The sequence below is a fragment of the Microtus pennsylvanicus genome, chromosome 10 (assembly GCF_037038515.1).
Source record: "Microtus pennsylvanicus isolate mMicPen1 chromosome 10, mMicPen1.hap1, whole genome shotgun sequence".
NCBI classification, from domain to species: domain Eukaryota; kingdom Metazoa; phylum Chordata; class Mammalia; order Rodentia; family Cricetidae; genus Microtus; species Microtus pennsylvanicus.
In genome coordinates this window covers 43,554,896-43,561,673 of record NC_134588.1, presented here as the reverse complement: position 1 = coordinate 43,561,673, position 6,778 = coordinate 43,554,896, and positions in this window count along the sequence as shown.

Sequence of the window (6,778 nt, the reverse complement as noted above, 5' to 3'; positions counted from 1 at the left end):
GAAACACATGTGTGCCTCATGTTCACAAATGTACAAGCCACTGGAACTGGAGGTACAGACAACTGCAAACCACCCTATGGGTACTGGGAATCAAATTCAGCACTTCTGAAAAGACCTCATCTTTATTCTTTATTTTATTTTTTTAATTTTTTTATTGATAAAAGGAGAATAAAGAAAAGAAAAAAAAACAAATTTCCACCTCTTCCCAGCCTCCCATTTCCCTCCCCCTCCTCCCACTTTTCTCCCCCTCCTCCCACTCTTCTCCCCCTCCTCCCACCCCTCTCCCCTTCCCCCCACTCCTCTCCCCCTCCCTCTCCAGTCCAAAGAGCAGTCAGGGTTCCCTGCCCTGTGGTAAGTCCTAGGTCCTCCCCCCTCAGTCCATATCTAGGAAGGTGAACATCCAGACTGGCTAGGCTCCCACCAAGCCAGCACAATTCTTAGTTAAGGGACCCACTTTAGGGTGGGCAGGAGACTTGACCCTAGAGGGGCTCCCAGGTGCCCAAGCTGAGGTCCCCAGTTAGTTCCTTGGGCAGCTGAGGATAGGGAACCTGAAATGACCCTACCCTAGAGCAATACTGACGAATATCTTGCATATCATCCTAGAACTTTCATCTGGCAATGGATGGAGATAGAGACAGAGACCCACACTGGAGCACTGGACTGAGCTCCCAAGGTTCCAATGAGGAGCAGAAGGAGGGAGAACATGAGCAAAGATGTCGGGACCACGAGGGGTGCACCCACCCACTGAGACACTGGAGCCGATCTACTGGGAGCTCACCAAGGCCAGCTGGACTGTTACCAAAAAAGCATGGGATAAAACTGGACTCTCGGAACATGGCGAACAATGAGGGCTGATGAGACGCCAAGGACAATGGCATGCGGTTTTACTCTTTATTTTTGAGACAGAATCTCATTATAGATTTAAGTTATGGTCTTCCTGCCTCAGCCTCCCGAGGCTGAGATTTGAGACCTATACCACAAAGGTATGGCTGGAGCAGACTTCTTGAATGTGTGGTTGTGACCTTGAATTTTCTCCTAAAGAGAACGTAACAAGCACGTCACATACCACGTCACAAACTTGAAGACACAGAGCACCTGTCCACCACCAGTGCCCTTACGTGATTCCTTCACGGAAGGTGAACACAAACGAGAGAACAATCAACACTGAACCCATGTTTTTTTTTTTCTCCATCCCTTCAATCTTGAGGACTAAATGTCACATACAAAGAACCAAATGTTTCACCAGTATCAAGACCCTGATCCCCAGTCCAAGCGAAAGACAAAGGAGTTCTAATACTAGCAATAAGATTTGTTTATAAATTCGTTTCATTAACACGTATTGAACCACCTGAGATATATGCATCCTACTGAGTCCAGTGTCCCAAGAAGTCAGCCCCCAAAAAGTAAACTCCCCAAAAGGGAGGAACTGCTGATTTGTTTTTTTGAGGCTTCTACTTAGATTCCCTGTGACAAGTGTAACAAAAGCTTCATAGAGGAGATTCCCCTTCTGTGTGTCCTGCCTTCTGAAACTTCCAGCAGACATTGTCCATCCCCACAGGGAAAGTGATGGTAAGGTAATTATTACACAACACTGGACCGTCAGTCGAATTGAGCTGTTCCCCATCTCCTGGAACTGATGTTCCAGCCTCAGGATGACTCACTGAATGTCTCTTGAGAGTCGCTCCTCCTGTCCCACCTAGCTGTGGTCTTCCAGCCCCACCCAGCTTTGCGCCCACTCTCTGAGTTTCCCAGCTGCCAAGTGTTTGTCACACTGAGTTGCAGCACCCGGAAGCACCCGGATCCACTTTCACTCTCTTGAATGGCTTTGTGGGGATTACTCATGTTGCAGGCTACTGTGAAATCTGTTTGTCATGTTTTTGTCTGAGCTGTCACATGTTATAGTACATCTCCTTGAAATTCTGGATTCTAAGAGATGTGGAGTTGCATGATCACAAAGCTTTAAGATTATATTAGAAAACAGAGTCAAGACAGTGAAGTATCTATTGGAAACGAGGGACCTTAGTATAACAGAAAAAGCCACAATATTATGGAGAAGCTGCACAAGCTTTGAAAAAAAACTAGAAAGTGAACAAGAGATAGTCATTTTAAAACCTGGGGCTGAAGAGAGGGTTTAGCGGTTAGCAGTACGTGCTGCTTTTCCCGTGGATGAGAGTCTGATGACCAGCATCAAATCAAGCAGCTCATAACCTCCTGAAATTCTAGCTCCAGAGCATCCAATGTCCTCTTCTGACTTCCTTGTACTATAGTGGGAAAGATGGACAATGAGAAATGAGGGACCACTGAAAAGATACAAAGACAGTTGCGTAGGAGCATGAAGAAGATAGGGATCAAATGTCACAGCTGAAGGGTATTAAAATGGTTAGGATCAAGAGCTTTGGAGTCAGACAGGTCTGAGTTAAAAAATATTCACTATTTTATGATCTGAGGATCACAGCAGGAACCCTGCAAGACCAGTCTGCGCTACATGGTTGCTTAGGTCAGCGTGGACTATAGATTGATATCTATTCTCACAAAAGTAAACCACGAGGTAGGTAGAGAGATGGTTCAGTGGTTAGGAGTATTCGCTGCTCCTGCCAAGGATCCAGGTTTGCTTTCTAGAACCCACGGGGCAGCTCACAACCTTCTGCAACCCCAGTTCTGGGTGATCTGATGCCCTCTGCTGGCCTCCATGTCCACCAACAAGCATGCTCATGGTTCACAGATATACAAGCTAGCAAAGCACACATAGACTTTAAAAGAAACAAACTACTTTTAAGACATAAAAAGAAAATGAATAACTCAGCGAGTTCAGAGCATGAACCATTTATTCTAAGAAAGTTCAATCATCTTTATTTATGCCCATCTGTTAATTCATTAATAAGTCCTCAGCCTGGCTCTTATTCTTATGTCTTAGGACCTTGCTCAGCTTACTCATTAGTTTTTCACAGCTCTGCATGGATTCTTGGCATCTTTAGCATTCACAGTCGTGTTCTCTGCAGTAAGCAGTGTGTATCTCCATTTCCCGTGTCAGCACTTTATTACAAGCCTTTCATATATATATATATATATATATATATATATATATACAATATTATATATTATGTATACAATATTCTGTCTGTGTGTATGTCTGCAGGCCAGAAGAGGGCACCAGACCTCATTACAGATGGTTGTGAGCCACCATGTGGTTGCTGGGAATTGAACTCAGGACCTTTGGAAGAGCAGGCAATGCTGTTAACCACTGAGCCATTTCTCCTGTCCCCAAGCCTTTCATTCTTTAGCATAATATAAATCTAATCTTTATAAACACTGGGAATTTATGATTTCTGTGTTGGAATATTTTAGAAGGACCTTCAATTAAATTTCTTCAAACAAGGTGGATTTTGTAGTAACTTATACAGCATGTAAGTCTCACATAGACTACCGCTGCCCTCCTCCCTTTTTTTCGCATGGCCACGGCTGTTCTCTGCCATCCAGTGTACAAGAAAGGAGAAAAAGAGGAGGCTGGGCAGGCAATGTCTTGTTAGGAAACAGATGGTAAGTGTGCAAATCATTCCTATTGCTATTTCATCAAAGTAAACACAGCCATGAGGTCACACCTACCTGAACGGGAAACTGGAGTGTAATCTCTAGAGGTAAAGCTAGAAAAGATGGATCTCCAAAACAAATTTGGAAACACTGAGCTAATGGTTAGGCTTTTGATCAAGCATCCAGGAAAATACACATGCGTGTATGTATGTGCATACATGCGCGTGCACACACACATTCCTTTCTAGTGTGTGTTGATGCCTTGAGCAGATTAGACAGAAGAGTCCCAAGCTGTGGATCTCTATTCCATCTGAGAGGGACGAGTTATTTCACCTCAAGGAGACACTGATCACACGTAGACCTTGGCAGTGAAGAACAAGTGAGCATCTGTAGTCCCCCCTGGCATGCTTCACTTTTTCCTGGGCTGCTGCTAGAAGAAAGAGCATCAAAGTTGTGGAAAGGTGGAGGGAAGCCATAAGGCACAGACAGGCTGGCTGCAGGACAAGGTGACAGCTAGCGGCAGGGTTGGCGACATAAGAGTGAACAGAAGAGCAGCTTATGAGACAATCAGGCACAGAGAAGACACCCTGAGCGTTCTCGGAAGGTGTCACTGTGCTACTTTGTGCCAGTATCAAGTGTAGAAAATGATGCTCAGGAGGGTTCTCGTGTGGAAAGCAGCCCTTGGGAAAGGGCCACGATGCAGCGTCATTTATGTCCTCTCCATTGTTCTTGACTCCCGTCTTCCCTGCGTTCCACATCAAAAACCAATTCCGGAATAACTTGTATTCCAGTTAAGTGAGATTGAAATGAAGAGTAGCAAAATGCTTTTAATGAGGAATGAAATCTCAAAGGGAAAGGTTATAAAGAATCAGGACAATTGCTGTGTAAGAAAGACGTATAAGTGTGCCAAAGCTTGCAGAATATAACAAGAGTTGATGGATAAACATGTTTCTCTACTCCAAGAGTGAACTTAACCCAGAGAGCCTCAATATCCAATAAAATTAGCTGAATCAAAGGTAAATAGAGCTAGGTAAATATAATCTTGGCATTTAATAGTTTTTCACTTTTGACGCATATGAAAAATTTCATTGGTAATAATAATACATTAATGGATATGTTTAAAGTTATAGCTTACACTGGTTATGAATATGTGTGTATACGTGTTTTCTTTGTCAGTTTGGGAAGCTTAGAACTTGAGCTTAAGAACAAGTATATATTATTCAATTAATTTTAAAATATCATTTGCTGGGGCTAGAGAGATAGCTCAATGAGTAAGAACATATGCTTATGCCATATAAACATAAGCTCAATGGGTAAAAATGTTTGCCATATAAACATAAGAACTCAAGTTCAAATTGCCAGAGGCCCTCCCCCCCCTCCCAAAGCTGGGCTTAATCATCTATAAGCTGGTAGCCCTGGTTCTGTAAGTACCAGAAACAGAAGAATCTTTGGGGTTTGTTGGCCTACAGTTAAGCACCAGGTTCAGTGGGAGACCTGTCTAAAGGGAATAAGGCAGAGGGACTGAGCAGAACACGTGATGTCTTTCTCTAGCCTTCTTGTGTGTGCACAGACACAAAAACCACACACCGATAAAATGTGATTTATCACCACTACCAGATTCATATAAAGGAGGATGATATACAGAGAGTTTAAAAGGCACAAATCAGAGCATAATCGAGATCTTAATCTTGACTTCGGAAAGTATAAGAAGCAAAATATTTCAGTTCAATTCCACCCAACAGGAGCTTTTATGTATAAAATATGACTTTATTAATGATTTAAAGTAGGAAGCTTGTTTGGTAGCTCATCTCCAGAGGAGAAATTTACCATAAATACAGAACAAGATTTTGAGTTTGAGGAACACAATCTATCCAGGACCTAGAAGGTTTCCGGAAATCTTCCCCTTGTAGTAGCTTCGTTCATTTACATCAATTTTTGTCTGAAGAACTTTCTTTAGAACATGAGCAAAAATTCACACATCACAGATCTCTCTTGGCATAAAGACTTGTAATCTCTATATTCGAACTCCAAGTCTCCATGAGGAGGAAACACTGATCCTACACAGTTCAATCCCCCCCTCTCAGCCATTTCAGCTGTGATTGATGCAGCCAGCCTATCTAACGGGACTCATGCTGTGCACTGTGAGGTGGTGCCAGTGGGAGAGCCCCAAGAGTTGGGCAGACAGCCTCTCTATTGTCTCCACATAGTCACCTGAGAAATAGGCATATGTAAGTATGAAGGATTAAAATATAATACAGTTACTCCATACTGAAGGGATGGGTTTACTCAAGGGTGGGATATAACAGAAACAAGATGGAACTTGAACGCCAAGTCCTGGGTTCTGAGGATGGTCACACATCCCTCATTCATCATTTTATCTTCTTATGTATAAAATGTAGCACCTGCTAAATATACAATACATGGCAGAATTCGGACAAGAACAGTATGCTTCACCAAACGTGTTTTGTACACGGCATCTTGGTGAAGCATTACATTGTATGTTGGCAGTAGAATTAAGACATATTCTTAAGGAAGTCCTTGTCTGTCGGTGTTAAAATACAGCACATCTATTGACTATAATCCTAGATGTGACTTGAGTTGTTGGCATGAACAAGTTTTTTGAAGGTGTTGAGACATAGATGAGAACTTAGGGGAGATCTGAACAAGAACTTTTCTTATGAAAGTGGGGTAAAACTTCCAGCTGAACAGGAAGGCTGGTGGTTTATATTTACTGTGGCAGGGAAACTACACTGGGAACATAAAAGACATCTTCTAAACGCTGTGGGTTTCAAATAAAAGGGCCATGGTAAATACCAATACAGTTTCCAGTTTATGTTTGTTTATCTGTTTATTTATTTTTGAGCCAGAGTCCAACTGTGATGTTCAGTCTGGTCTCCAATGCCTATGCTTGTGATCCTCTTTCTTTGGCTTCCCAAGACATGGGACTACAGGCAGATGAAGACATACTTAATTTGTGCCAGATTCTCAGTAGTGTTTTTAATGCAAGCTTTTTCATGGCACTGAAACCTGAAAATCCACACTGTGGGTATTTTACCTTAAGGTGAACTGACAGCATATTTTCTGTGCCCCACAAAAATAGGAATTCAAAAAGGAAGAAGAGGATGCTACATTATCGGAATAAGGTCATGATCTTTTCATCCCAAGCTTACATTACAAATATATCCAAAGCAACTTTTCTGGATTTAACTGGCAAGAAAAGAAGAAATGGTACAAGCTTGGGCATTTCAGA